The following is a 14,337-nucleotide window of genomic DNA, read 5'->3' on the forward strand; positions in this document are numbered from 1 at the left end:
GACGGAGAGCTGGATCATTGGAGAGGAAAGGGGGAATCGCCCCAGATTTTATAGCCCCAGGTGGTACTGAGCGAAAAGGGGCATAACTAGAGAGACCAGACGGTGGCTAGAGAGGCAAGTGGCACAAACAGGACAGGATCCAATTAACCCCCTCCCCTTCCCACCCGCCACTCCCGGGAATTTCCCAGCGCACAGAGACAGTTCAAACCCCCGCCCCACTGACCCCTCCAACCCAGCCCCTCCCTGCCTGACACCCCCATCTCCCCACCACAGGGGATCCTCACCAGGCCCCAGTCTCTGCCTCCCAAATCCCAACACTGGGGCTGAGGCAGCTCTTAGGCTTCTCCCAGGTTCTCCCGGGCAGAGTCACTTTCCTGCCCAGCTCCAGTGCCCCCTCGTCTCTACTCCCCGGGGCCTGTGGGAGGCTGGACACCAGGATGCAGATGGCAGGAATGGGGTGACAGGCCTCTGCTCCTCAGTCTCACGGCGGGACCCAGGCTCACCTCCTGCCTGAGCGCTGGGGGAAGACCCGGACCGTGGACGGGGTTGTCAGCTGGCGGGGGACGGCCTCGCCGCGAGGCGCTGAGCACGCCCCATATCACTCTGTGGCGGGAAAGTGCTGAGGAGATGGAACGCTGAGGGCTGGTTTCATGGAAAACTGGTTTGGACTGGTTTGAGCCTGGCAATGTCCTGATGGTAAACAAGTCCCTCCTCAGAGCTGGAGTCCAGGGGTCAATAGATTCATGTCTCCAGATTGGATCTTATTTTAAAGCCAGTGATTTACTTCATAAACATCTTATTAACCAAATCTCATTGAACCTATTGAACCAGGACCCACAGAAGGTTAATCCAGCCCTCACTGCCTGAGCACTATTTCAGCCTCACATTTTTGAGGTGGACCTCCTACAGTGGGAGCTGCAGAGCCCTCCCCCGCAACACACACACACACACACACACACACACACACACACCCCTCCTGGTGTTGGGAGGTGAACAGGAGAAAGGACAAAAGAAGCAAGAGAAGAAGAGAAAGGAGGGAGGGAGGGAGGGAGGAAAAGGTGAAACAAAAAGCACAAACTCCAATGTCCCCAGTGATTCTAAGGGACAAAATCCCAGGTGCAGAATAAAGTTCTGCTTCCTTAACCTCGTGTTTTCCATCCCTAGAATTTAACTGTCACCAGATGGATCAGACTGAGCAGGTTTCAAACCTCCAGGAGGCTCTTACCTTCTAAACAGGGACGGCTGTTTTCTAGTAAAATCACTAAGAGGGAAGGAGAAAACTCGAAAGAGGTTCCTCCTGGCGCTCACGTCCGTGAACCCGAATACTCTCTCAGTCCTCAGAGAGACCTGGAGAAGGAGACTTGCTGAAGCAGCCACAGGGGTCTCTGAGGTTTCCTGGCCCCTCGCCCCTGTCCTGCCTGGCTGATGTCAGCATCTCTCTGTGAGGTCACCACCTCCCCACCACACCTTGGGCCAATAGGCTGAGGTCCTGCAAAAGGCCTTTGTGATGTCACTGCCACACCCCTCCCTTGCTGTGCCAATGCCCTGCCCCTGGCCAGGCACTGTGGAGGTTTGAGCTACTCCCTGTGGTCACCCCACTCAAGGAGCGTTCGTTCTAGGCAGCAAGCCGGCTAGACAGGGAAACATCAGACGCTGCTCCCAATGCTACACTCAGTTTTTTAGAAATTAGTCGACTTTATGGCCAGAAGAGACCATTAGAGCATCTAATCTGACCCCCTGCATATCACACGCCTCCTGTAGGACACAAGAGCTACTTTTAAGAACATAAGAACATAAGAAAGGCCGTACCGGGTCAGATCAAAGGTCCATTTAGCCCAGTATCTGTCTACCGACAGTGGCCAATGCCAGGTGCCCCTGAGGAGTGAACCTAACAGGCAATGATCAAATGATCTCTCCTGCCATCCATCTCCATCCTCTGACGAACAGAGGCTAGGGACACCATTCTTACCCATCCTGGCTAATAGCCATTTATGGACTTAGCCACCATGAATTTATCCAGTCCCTTTAAATGCTGTTATAGTCCTAGCCTTCACAACCTCCTCAGGTAAGGAGTTCCACAAGTTGACTGTGCTGCGTGAAGAACTTCCTTTTATTTGTTTTAAACCTGCTGCCTATTAATTTCATTTGGTGACCCCTAGTTCTTGTATTAAAGTTCTTAGAACCCCTAGTTCTTGTATTCTTTTGGGGCAAACACATTCCAGAAAGGCATCTAGTCTTCATGAAATGACATCAAGAGATGGAGAATCCACCACTTTCCTTGGTAGCTTGTTCCTGTGATGAATCATCCTCACTGTTGACTATTTGTGCCTTATTTGTAATATGAATTTGTCTCTTTTCACCTTCCAGCCATTGGGTCTTGTTAGGCCTTTCTCTGCTCAATTCAAGAGCCCTTTAATACCCAATCCTTTCTCTCCATTAAGGCACTTCAGCACTTCAATGAAGTCACCTTTCAATCTTCTTTTGATAAGCTAAACAGGTTGAGCTCTTTCAATAGCTCCCTAGAAGGCATTTTTCTCCAGCCCTCAGAACCTTTGGTGGCTCTTTGCTGCCCCAGCTCCAATTTCACACCATCTTTTTCAAATGAGGACACCAAAATTGGAGGCAGTATTCCAGTATCAGTCTCACTGATGCCGTGTCACCTCCTGTGACATTATTGACATAATCTGTAACTGTATAGATCACCGTTGCAACCACTGTTCTATATTTGCAGCCAATATTGTAGAAAGGTTGTCGTGTAAGAGGTCTATGGAGAGGTTCTGATTGGCTTATTATAATGATGCTATCTCTAGATGTGTATCATTTTTGTTGTTGACGTTATGAATATTGGCTCTATGCTGCCCTTATTTCAAACTTGTGCTCTGCTTCTGGGGAACACCTGAGATAAGTTGGTGTCAGTTCTGCCTAGCCTGCTTAATGGCCCATTAAGGATCATCAGCTATACAATTGACCCATTGAGAGAAGGCAGATACGCCTTGTGACTCAACAAGGTCTGCAGGGACCTGCCTATGGACAGAACTCTAAGGTGTTTCTATGCCACGTGATGGACAGAGTGTCCTTGGCACAGAGAAAGCAAAGACCACATGGCAAGAGGCTAGAAAAGGCTGATGCCTCGTCTCCATCTTGTCTTCAATCCTGCTTAATACCTCTGGAGGGACTTTACTACAAACTGAAGCTCTATACAAAGGACTGAATGACCCATCCCAGCTGTGGATGGACTCCAGAGACTTGATTTGAACCTTTATTCCATCACTGCTACAAGCCTGAACCAAGAACTTTGCCATCACTGTGTGTAATTGATTCCTTTAAAAATTTTAACTCTCATCTATATTTCTTTCTTTTTATGAATAAACCTTTATATTTTAGATGTTGTAAGGGAAAATCCAGTGTTATCCAAGGCCTTGTAGGCCCAGGCCTCATGTCAGGCTGCCAGGGCCGGCCAGACAAGCCAAGTAGGGGGGCACAGAGGAGACAGTGGAAAGTCCTAACAGTCCCCGACTGAAAAACAATTTTGTAATATCCCCTACTGTCAACACGTAACCGCATAGAACAGATAAGTAATAACAGGAAAAGCCTAATATGGAATAAATTTACTCCTGCTCCAATCAGCATTATCTTTGCAATATTTTTTTAGGAAAATAATAAGGAAATGATGTAACTTGCATATTCTGATTGTGGTTTTAAGCTTTATAAGGCTGTCTGTAACCAGCTTTCGGGAGGCCGTTTCCATAACGGTTCTCCCCTGCGTGCTTCTAATCAATAAAAGGCCTCCCATCTCCTAGAACTGGAAGGGACCTCAAAAGGTCATCGAGTCCAGCCCCCTGTCTTCACTAGCAGGACCAGTTTTTGCCCCAGATCCCTAAGTGGCCTCCTCAAGGATTGAACTCACAACCCTGGGTTTAAGCAGGCCAATGCTCAAACCACTGAGCTATCCCTCCCACCTCAGACAGATCTGATTGAAAACACAACAGGTGGATCGATTTTTCCATAACAATGCTAAAGGATTTGCAAGAGCGTGATTTGTGGGTAAGATCTGACTTGTCTATTGACCAGCATCTGGGCTTTGGTCCTTTGGGATCCTTTGAGAGAACCTGTTTTCTTTTACTGGGGTATTGGTTTTCATAACCATTCATCCCTATAAGGAGCGGTGCTAGTGGTGATAGAAGGAACTGGAATAGCTGAGGGAATTGCTTGTATGACGTCCAATTGGCCAGTGGGGTAAAACCAAACTCCTCTCTGCATGGCTGCTGTGACGTGCTTGAATAGTAAAGGGCACCCAGCCTCGGGCTGTGACTGCCCTGCTCCAAGCAATTTGTCCTGAATTGATACTCTCAGCAGTGTCCTGCCAGTGGTCGCATCGTTACAGGGGTCGTCCGGGATTACAGCTGGGAACTCTCCGAAGCTCAGGATGCGCTTCCTCAGCTAGGGGAAGTACGTAACCCACACACCTCCAGGGTGTGGTGGGGCGTCCCAGCTAGTGGCACTTAGAGGGAGAGAGAAAATGAGTCTTTTCTACAGTCTTAGCTAGCAGCCAGGTGGCTTTCAGTTCATGCTGTGGAGGCCCCCACACTAAGCTCCTGTTCCCAGTTCAATCCCACCCACTGACAAGTCACTGACCCAGATCTGTCAGCGTAACAGACACAGCTGCCATCCCAAGAAGAAGAGAGTTGCCTTGCCATACCTGGCTGCAAAGAGGTGCCAAGCAGTGAGCTGACACCGTTCAGAGCTTCCTGTGACAAACTGCAAACTTTGGACAATAGTGAGGTGGCAGGAAGTGTGGTCCTCAGAGTGGCCTGGGTCAGAGCCCATGGGAGGCCCTGGGCTCCCCTGCCATCTGCTGCATCCTTCCACCCCAAAGGACCGAAATCCTGACCACTAGGCAACTTCCCAAGAGCAAAGGCCATCACGAGGCATCTGTCTTTGAAAATTTGCAGAGGATGTGGGAGCAGAAAGGGGAGAGAGGATGAAGATGGCTCTTGGGAAGAGGGAGTGAGGGAGCCTTATGGGAATCTCTTGTTTACCACCATCAACCCAATGATTAGATCATTGATGCTTAGAATCTTCCCTGACATGTTGTAATTGATTGGATCTAGGTTTTAAAAGTTACCACATTTGCAGATGGAGAAATGTCAGCGAGTTGAGTGGAAGTCCATTGCTAGCTCATGTATTTAGGCTATGTGGCTTATGCACCATCTAACAAGCTCCTTAAACAATAGATACAAATTTTCATTTACAGTCTTCTGTTTAGTGTTTTTCTCCAAAACAATTTCAATAATCATTTTGGTAAGCTTTGGAAAGTTAGCCCTTTCAGTGCACCAAATATAAATATTGCTGGTGAGGACTGCCTCTATTGGTCATAAGAACAGCCATACTGGATCAGACCAATGGTCCAGCCAGCCCAGAATCCTATCCTCCCACAGTGGCCAATGCCAGGTGCCCGCGAGGGAATCGACAGAACAGGGAATCATCAAGCAATCCATCCCGTCACCCATTCCCAGCTTCCGCAAACAGAGGCTGGGGACACTTCAAGAGCATGGTTTTGTATCTCTGCCCATCCTGGCTAATAGCCAATGATGGACCCATCCTCCATCAACTTATCTAGTTCTTTGGTGGACCCTGTTATAGTCTTGGCCCTCACAGCATCCTCTGGCAAAGTTTCCCAGGTTGACTGTGTGTTGGGTGAAAAATACTTCCTTTGGTTTATTTTAAACCTGCTGTCTATTCATTTCATCGGGTGACCCCAGTTCTTGGGTTATGAGGAGTAAATAGCACTTCCTTACAGATCCAGACTAACACGGCTACCCTCTGATACTTCCTTATTTACTTTCTCCAAACCCGTCGTCATTTTATAGACCTCTATCCTAGCCCCCTTAGTCATCTCTTTTCCAAGCTGAAAACTCCTTCAGTCTTACTAATCTCACCTCACATGGAAGCTGTTCCATACCCCAATCATTTTGGTTGCCCTTTCTGTGCCTTTCCCAATTCCGATATATCTTTTTGAGATGGGGACCAGCTCCAGTATTCAAGATGTGGGCAGACCACAGATTTATAGACAGGCAATATTATATTTCTGTCTCGCTAGCCATCCCTTTCCTAATGACTTCCCAACATTGTGTTGGCTTTTTTGACTGCCAATGCACATTGAGTAGATGTTTTCAGAGAAGTTTCCACAGTGACTCCAAGATCTCTTTCTTAAGTTGTAAGAGCTAATTTAGACCCCATCAGTTTAGATGTAGAATTGGGATCATGTTTTCCCATGTGCATTACTTTGCATTGATCCACATTGAATTTCATCTGCCTTTTTGCTGCCCAGTCACTCAGTTTGGTGAGATCCCTTTGTCACACTTTGCACTCTCTTTTGGACGTAACTAAATTGAGTTGGTTTGTATCATCTGCAAATGTTGCCACCTCACTGTTTACCCCTTTTTCCAGATCACTTAGGACTATGTTGAACAGTGCTGGTCCCAGTACAGACCCGAGGGGGACACCTCTCTCCATTCTGAAAATCAGACCCTTTCGTTCTTGTCTTTGAACCAGTTCCCTAACCCAGAGAGGACCAGCAAAGAATCCTGTGGCACCTTATAGACTAACAGATGTTTTGCAGGCCTTCTCAAAGGTTTTCTGAAAATCTAAGTATACTATATCCACGGGATCACCTTTATCCACATGCTCGTTGACTCCCTCAAAGAATTATAGTAGATTCGTGAGGCATGATTTTCCTTTACAAAAACCATGTTCATTCTTCCCCAATGTAAGCAGGGGCAGACTCACCCAGCGGCACCTCCTGCTGGTCGTCTTGGGAATTAGCTCTCCAGCCGTCAGAGCACACTCTGCAGGCCGGTGATCTGCCTTACCGCAGCTGGCCCCCTGTCCCTCCCAGGACCCCAGTGCCTCTTTTATCCTGGCAGTACCCCCCCAGTTCTGGGTCTCCCCCTCCCAGGGGAACCCCCACCCACTATCCCCACTTCACCTCAGTCTTGGCTACTGCCCAGTCTCCATCCAGCCCCCGTTCACTGGGGCAGACTGCAGTATGAGCCACTCATCACAGGCAAAGGGGTTTGGACCTGCTGCCTCTGCTTCCCCCTGGGCTGCCCCATTGCAGCCCTGCACCTATTCAGCCTATAGTCAGGCCTGCAGCCTGGGGCTTTCCAGGCCAGAGCTCCCAGCTCCTCTGGCCCTTCCCCAGCCCTGCTCCCAATCTAGGTGTCTTGCTTAGGTCCCTGCAGCCAGGCCCTTCTCTCGCTACAAACAGAGGGAGACTGACTGGGCTCCTGGCTCACAGCCTCTTCTAGGGGCCAGCTGGGCCTGACTGGGGCATGGCCACAGCTGAGCCTGCTTCCCAATCAGCCCAGGCTCCTTGCCCCAGCCCTCTCCTGGGCTGCTTCAAGCCCGCAGGGCAGGAGCAGGGGACCACCCGCTACACCCAACAAAGTGGAGACCCTGGCGCACATTTATTTAGAGTGCGCCAGGCTGCAGCCCCTATACCGGCTCCTCACCAATATCCTATTGCGTTTCTGGCTGCACTTTTCCCCTACCTCCTTCTCCATGCACTCCTATCCGTGGCTCCACAAAGTCGCGGGACCTCCTGGTCAACCTGCTCCTCGCCCTGGCTAAAATGGCCATCTACGTGACCAGGGAGAGGCGGTTGGCCAACAGAGACTCCTGCAACTGTGGGGATTGTTTCCGGTCCTTAGTCCGTTCACGTCTCCGGGCGGAGTTCCTCTGGGCGGCGTCCGCTGGCTCCCTTGAAGCCTTCGAGGAGCTGTGGGCACTGTCTGGGGTTCTCTGCTCGGTGTCCCCGTCAGGCTCCTTCTTATGACCCTTTGACCGCACTCCTGTCCCTGTTCTTTATTAGTTGTCCCCGGAATTAGTGGGTTTCTGAGGCCCTGTGGATCCTCCCCTTAGGCTGAGGGGGGGATCCATTAGCATTGGGCGGGCTTCCGCCCCGCCCCGTTTCCCGGAAACCCAATAGATTTACCCAGCAAATCCTGGTTAGCTATGAGTCTAATCATTGGGCTCTACAATTCCACCCAATGTGCCTGGTACTGACGTTAGCCTTAGTGGCCTGTAATTGCCAGCTGCGTCTCTGGAGCCTTTTTTATACACTGCTCCAGCCAGGGACTAAAGGCCGCCCCAGACTTTCCCTTTCTCCCTTCAGGGAAATCAAGTTCACATTCTACAAGGAGCTAAAGAAGCCTCAACCCTGCATCTGAATTAATGTCACATTTCTCACTACCCGGCACAAACAAATGTCATTTCAATCCCAGGTGAGTCCACTTCAGTCATTCCTCAGCCCCGTTCCTTCACCCTCCTGCCTTAGCTTAGGGCATTGCGCCACCCTGTGGGCATTTCATGTCCCTCCTCAGTTTCACATACAGACACAATTTCCTTTGCTGTTCAATGAACAGCAAAAACCTTTCTGTGTCTCTAGTCTGAGCCAGGGCATTCAATTTCATTGAAACCTTCTCTCCTGCAATGGCAACGGTCAGACAGAGGGGACATGGCCATCTTCAGCCCTGAGAGTGAGATATTCACTCTCCTCTTTCTTCAAGCTGCTGTTGTTAGTCCATAAAACATGTACCATGGAATAAAAAGCTGCATTTACTCCAGGGTGAGGAAAGAAAGGAGCCACCAACTCCCCGAAAAATCTCTGTGCCCCAGAGAGAACCTGCCCCTGCTATTGGAATCACTGATGTGCTTCAGCTACAATGGGGAAAGCATCTGCTCTCATGGGGGTATAGCTCAGTGGTAGAGTGTTTGACTGCAGATCAAGTGGTCCCTGCTTCAAATCCAAATGCCCTCTAATAAGCCTCTTATTTTTTTATTTTTATTTTTTAAAAAAAAGGGAAAACATTTTCATTTCCATTCTCCATTATGTTCAGGAGCTCCACTATACGGGGATGCTTGAAATGAATGTAACACTCAACATTTCACTGTCCAAATGCATAAAAACCTAGCAAACCTGCCCATCAGCTGAAATCAGTTCCAATCCTCTAAGTGTCTAGTTTATGTTTTCGTCAATTAAACAAAGGGATCATAGGAATGTACATTTGCAGATCCCTCCTCTCCAGGGCTGTGCTGTGCAGAAGAACAAGAACCACATCCAGTTGGGGTTCAGGAGTCTGACGAGCAAAGGCCACTTGGTGCGGGCTAAAGTCACCAGCACTTTGGCTCCTTCCCATTCAACCAGCAGCTGGGCCCCAGGACAAGGCACGAGAAGAAGACAGTGGCTGTGAGCAGGAAAATAGCCACCAAGAAGCTGGCTAAAGCTGTCAAGATCCCCAGGAGGTCACCATGCCCATGTCTAGAATGTACTGACTGCAGCAGGGACCAAAAAGGCAGAGAAAAGCCCTCAAAAGTTGTAAGCTGCCAAGCCCCAGAAGGTGATCAAAATCCTACCTAAAATCAAGACAGGATAAGGCTAAGGTCATCTCCAAAGCCAGGGCTAAGAAGGTAACACTGAGAAAGAAGTGGAGAGATTTCCATTGGGATGACTCCTGCTCCCTAATGGCTCTGTTATGAATCACCATGGACCACCCCAAGAGATCAAAGTCCTGCAGGACAAACAGCCCCATGGACAGTATAATGAAGTGGTGGCAGTGGGGGGAAGTGCTGTGTTTTGTGTAACACCTGCCAGGTGAGTGATGCACTGCCAGGGCAGCTGCCCATGAGCTCATTCTCTTCGATCAGCTTCTGCTGTTATTTCAGAGCCAGCACTAGCGGGAGTGTGTCCCTGTCACTTCACCAGCTCTAGAACAGGCTCTGTCTGCAGCCCAGCTCTGATTAATCCCACTTTTTAATGTATTCCTACTGCGATACTTTCCCAGTTCTCTGCCTCATTCGAACATTCCGGTCAGAGACTGAATATGGGGAGGGATGAACTAATTTGTGTGACATTTGGTAAGTTGCCATCGTATGTGATTGAAACCTCTGCTGGAGGTGGGCAGGAGCCTGTTACACACATAAAATAGCTAAGCTTGACCAAACTACCTGCTACACATTCAAACCTTCCTGTACACACACAATAGAAATTGGGGCTCTGAGAAATGACAACTTTTCTTTAACACAGATCATTGTTTTCTGTACTTCCAGAGGCACTGAAATAGAAGCACATTACCTTTAAACAGCTGGGATTTCATGATCAGCAGCAAAGCCTCTGTAAATTTACCACCCACAGAGCTGATTGTTTCTAACTGCAGGGTTAGCCAGACCATTCAGTAACATTATCGCTCTGTTCACAAAGCCTTTGGTTAGTGACGAATCATGAGACTTATCCCTTCCTGCTGTAATTCCATTGACTCCAGTGTCTCTTTCCCCAGTTCTGGTTCCAAGAAAATAAACAAATTAAAACAACCTTCAGAACTAACATGCTGTGGGAAAGTGGAAATGTTGATAGCTCAAATAATTCAGTTTCTTCTCTGTCTTGTGTGTGTATATCTGCTGTGTGTGTGTGTGTGACCAGTGGGGCATTTTGTTTGCTCCTGGCAGGTTCAACCCTGTCAGATTTGTCTGTGGGGAGGGGCCAGAGAAAACGGACACCCTGGCCTTCCAGGTTGGGGTTAGGCAAAGGAATAACAACCCTGTCCCATAAAAAAACAAAAAATGTTACAGAAACAGTGGTAGAAACAGGGATAGAGAAACTGGTAAATAATCACAATGCCCAGGCTTGAAGTAATCGGAAACACAGAATTCAAAAAACAAAGCTCAGGGGCTATTTGGGGTTTATTCTCTGAGCTTAGCCATGTGCTATAGCACAGGAGCACTTTTGGAAGTCTCCCATCCCACAACGGGGAAAGGAAAAGGATTCTTAGGTTCTAGCACGGATTGAAGGAGGATGGTAATAGGGAATAAGGGAATCCCTCTGACTTACCCTAACTACGTCCGTTGTTGCAACGGGTTAAATGACCTTTTTTCCCCTATCCCTGCCCTGTTCCTGCTCTTTGTTATAGTTCAATATATTTTAAGTGCGAAAAATGATGATGAAAATATCTGCTCTCCAGCACAACCTGCAGCAACATCAGAACAACCGGGAATGAAACAATTTGTTCCCCAAGGGAGAACTCGATGACTAACAATTGCTGTGAAATGGGGGAACAGTATAACCGTGATGCTCAGGGTTTGTTTAGACTAGGGAAAGTGATGGAGTTTAGGTCAGGTCAAGGGGGAAGCTAATGCCAACCCCTGCACCTGGGCTGCATCTGCACTACAATTTTTTACATTAAGATCACTAACTTGAGCAGCCAACGACATGTACAGTCCTAGTGGATGTCAGGCACGGGTAGTTTTTGCCTCAGTGTAGCTTGTTGGGATCAAACCTCTCCCCCCACCTGGAGCTGATGAACATTCCTGGCCAGAGGGAACACACTCCTGTGACTCAAAAGGAAAGGAGTTGATAGAAAAGATCACAGGACTGACCCCGAAGAAGGATGAGGTGCAAAAGGCAGAAGCAGGCAACTGATCTGGTGGAGCTGAGAGACCACAGTGAAGATGGTACAAAAATCACTATGTGGGAATGAGCAAATGTGATTTTTTTTAAAAAAATTTTTGGCCAACCCTAGTGAAGGGATTTATTACAGTTCTCTCTCATGTGGCTTTTCTGATGTCTAATGAGGCTTGAGCGCTGATTGTAGCTTTTCCCGCACTCAGAGTGTGATTCTCCTATGTGAGACAACGTTTAAGCTGTGCTTGAAGCTTTTCCCGCACTCAGAGCATGTGTAGGACTTCTCCCCTGTGTGGATTCTCTGATGTAAGATGAGGCCTGAATGATTAAAGAAACATTTCCCACACTCAGAGCATCCATAAGATTACTCACCCATGTGGATTTTCCTATGTTCGATAAGGTTTGAGCTCTGATTGAAGCTTTTCCCACACTCAGCGCATATGTAGGGCTTCTCTCCTGTGTGGATTCTCTGATGTGTGATAAGGGCAGAGCACTGACGTAAGCTTTTCCCTCACTCAGAGCATATGTAGGGCTTCTCTCCTGTGTGGATTCTACGATGTGTGATAAGGTGAGAGCTCCGATTGAAACTTTTCCCACACTCAGTGCACGTGTAGGGCTTCTCTCCTGTGTGGATTCTCTGATGTGTGATGAGGACAGACCGCTGACTAAAGCTTTTCCCACACTCAGCGCATGTGTAGGGCTTCTCTCCTGTGTGGATTCTCCGATGTGTGATAAGGGTAGAGATCTGACTAAAGCTTTTCCCACACTCAACGCATTCATAAGGTTTCTCACCCATGTGGATTTTCCTATGTCTGATAAGGTATGAGGTCACATTGAAGCTTTTCCCACACTCAGTGCACGTGTAGGGCTTCTCTCCTGTGTGGATTCTCTGATGTGTGATAAGGGCAGAGCACTGACGAAAGCTTTTCCCACACTCAGCGCATGTGTAGGGCTTCTCTCCTGCGTGGATTCTCTGATGTGTGATAAGGGCAGAGCGCTGATTGAAGCTTTTCCTACACTCAGAGCATGTGTAGGGCTTCTCTCCTGCGTGGATTCTCTGATGTGTGATAAGGGCAGAGCGCTGATTGAAGCTTTTCCCACACTCAGAGCATGTGTAGGGCTTCTCTCCTGTGTGGATTCTATGATGTGTGATAAGGTCTGAGTTCTGACTAAAGCTTTTCCCACACTCAGAGCATATGTAGGGCTTCTCTCCTGTGTGGATTCTACGATGTGTGATAAGGTGAGAGTTCTGATTGAAGCTTTTCCCACACTCAGAGCATATGTAGGGATTCTCTCCTGTGTGGATTCTACGATGTGTGATAAGGTGAGAGTTCCGATTGAAACTTTTCCCACACTCAGTGCACGTGTAGGGCTTCTCTCCTGTGTGGATTCTCTGATGCGTGATAAGGGCAGAGCGCTGACTAAAGCTTTTCCCACACTCAGCGCATGTGTAGGGCTTCTCTCCTGCGTGGATTCTCTGATGTGTGATAAGGGCAGAGAGCTGTTTGAAGCTTTTCCCACACTCAGAGCATGTGTAGGGCTTCTCTCCTGTGTGGATTCTACGATGTGTGTTCAGGGTAGAGCTCTGACTAAAGCTTTTCCCACACTCAGCGCATGTGTAGGGCTTCTCTCCTGCGTGGATTCTCCAATGTGTGATAAGGTCTGAGCTCTGACTAAACCTTTTCCCACACTCAGCGCATTCATAAGGTTTCTCACCCATGTGGATTTTCCTATGTCTGAAAAGGTGTGAGGTCCCACTGAAGCTTTTCCCACACTCAGAGCATATGTAGGGCTTCTCTCCTGTGTGGATTCTACGATGTGTGTTCAGGGTAGAGCTCTGACTAAAGCTTTTCCCACACTCAGAGCACATGTAGGGCGTCTCTCCTGTGTGGATTCTCTGATGTGTGATAAGGTCTGAGCTCTGACTAAAGCTTTTCCCGCACTCAGCGCATGTGTGGGGCGCTTCTCCTGTGTGGATTCGCTGATGTGAGATGAGGGCTGAACTATCAATGAAGCATTTCCCACACTCAGAGCATTCATAAGGTTTCTCACCTGTGTGGATTGTCTGATGTCTGATAAGGGCAGAGCTCCGATTGAAGCTTTTCCCACACTCATGGCATGTGTAGCGTGTCTCTTCCAAGTTGATTCTGTCACTTGTTATAATGTCTGAGAGGCTACTCAAGTTTCCCTCTGGCCTCCCCTGAGTCTCACAGGCTTTTGTTTTTTCTTGGAGTGCATAACTCCTGGAAACATTCCCTTTGGATCTTCCTGATAAAGTTCCATGTGGTTCTCCTTGCTCAGCATCTTCCTGATGGGGTTTCTCCTCCTCATTCTGATTCACCATCCCATCACCTGATGGGAGACAGAGAGAATCCAGACACAGATCACTACCTGCACCAGAAAGAAAGAAAATCTCAGAGAGAGGAATGGAAAAAGGGATGAACAATCCAAAATATGTGGGGGAGAGATCAAACCTATTAGGAGCTGATTTTCCCCAAACCCTTCCCCAGAGGAGAGAGGAAGGGATCAGTTTTGGTCTGCATCTCATGAGAACACTCAGGGGAAAGAGAGATCGGGGAGGGACCTGCTGCCAGTTGTCAGTCAGAATAGGAGGGAAGCCATGAGTGACATTTGCCATAATGATTCCACATCTGCAGGGAACAATCCTGAACTTGGAGAGCTCACAGGGTCTTTGTAGGGCATCCCGAATGTTTCCTGCATTCCCACACAGTTGTTGAGTTGGTTTAACCAAGTCCTCACCTGCGAAGGCAGCTCTTGGAAGCACTTCTTTCTCAGAGCCCTGGAGGTCTGGGACCCACGGCTCTTCCCCTCGTTCCAGCTGCGACATCACATCAGGTTTGGAAACTGGAAACCCTACT

At 48.4% G+C, this 14,337-nt stretch overlaps 2 pseudogenes; one reads left to right on the forward strand and one right to left on the reverse strand.

The window, feature by feature from the left end:
* The window catches only part of LOC120381965, a 19,271-nt pseudogene extending 5,691 nt beyond the window's left edge, over positions 1-13,580 (reverse strand).
* Positions 1-14,337, forward strand: part of LOC120381592 — a 153,435-nt pseudogene that overhangs the window by 113,931 nt on the left and 25,167 nt on the right.

Source organism: Mauremys reevesii, linkage group 14, assembly GCF_016161935.1.
Source record: "Mauremys reevesii isolate NIE-2019 linkage group 14, ASM1616193v1, whole genome shotgun sequence".
NCBI lineage: Eukaryota > Metazoa > Chordata > Testudines > Geoemydidae > Mauremys > Mauremys reevesii.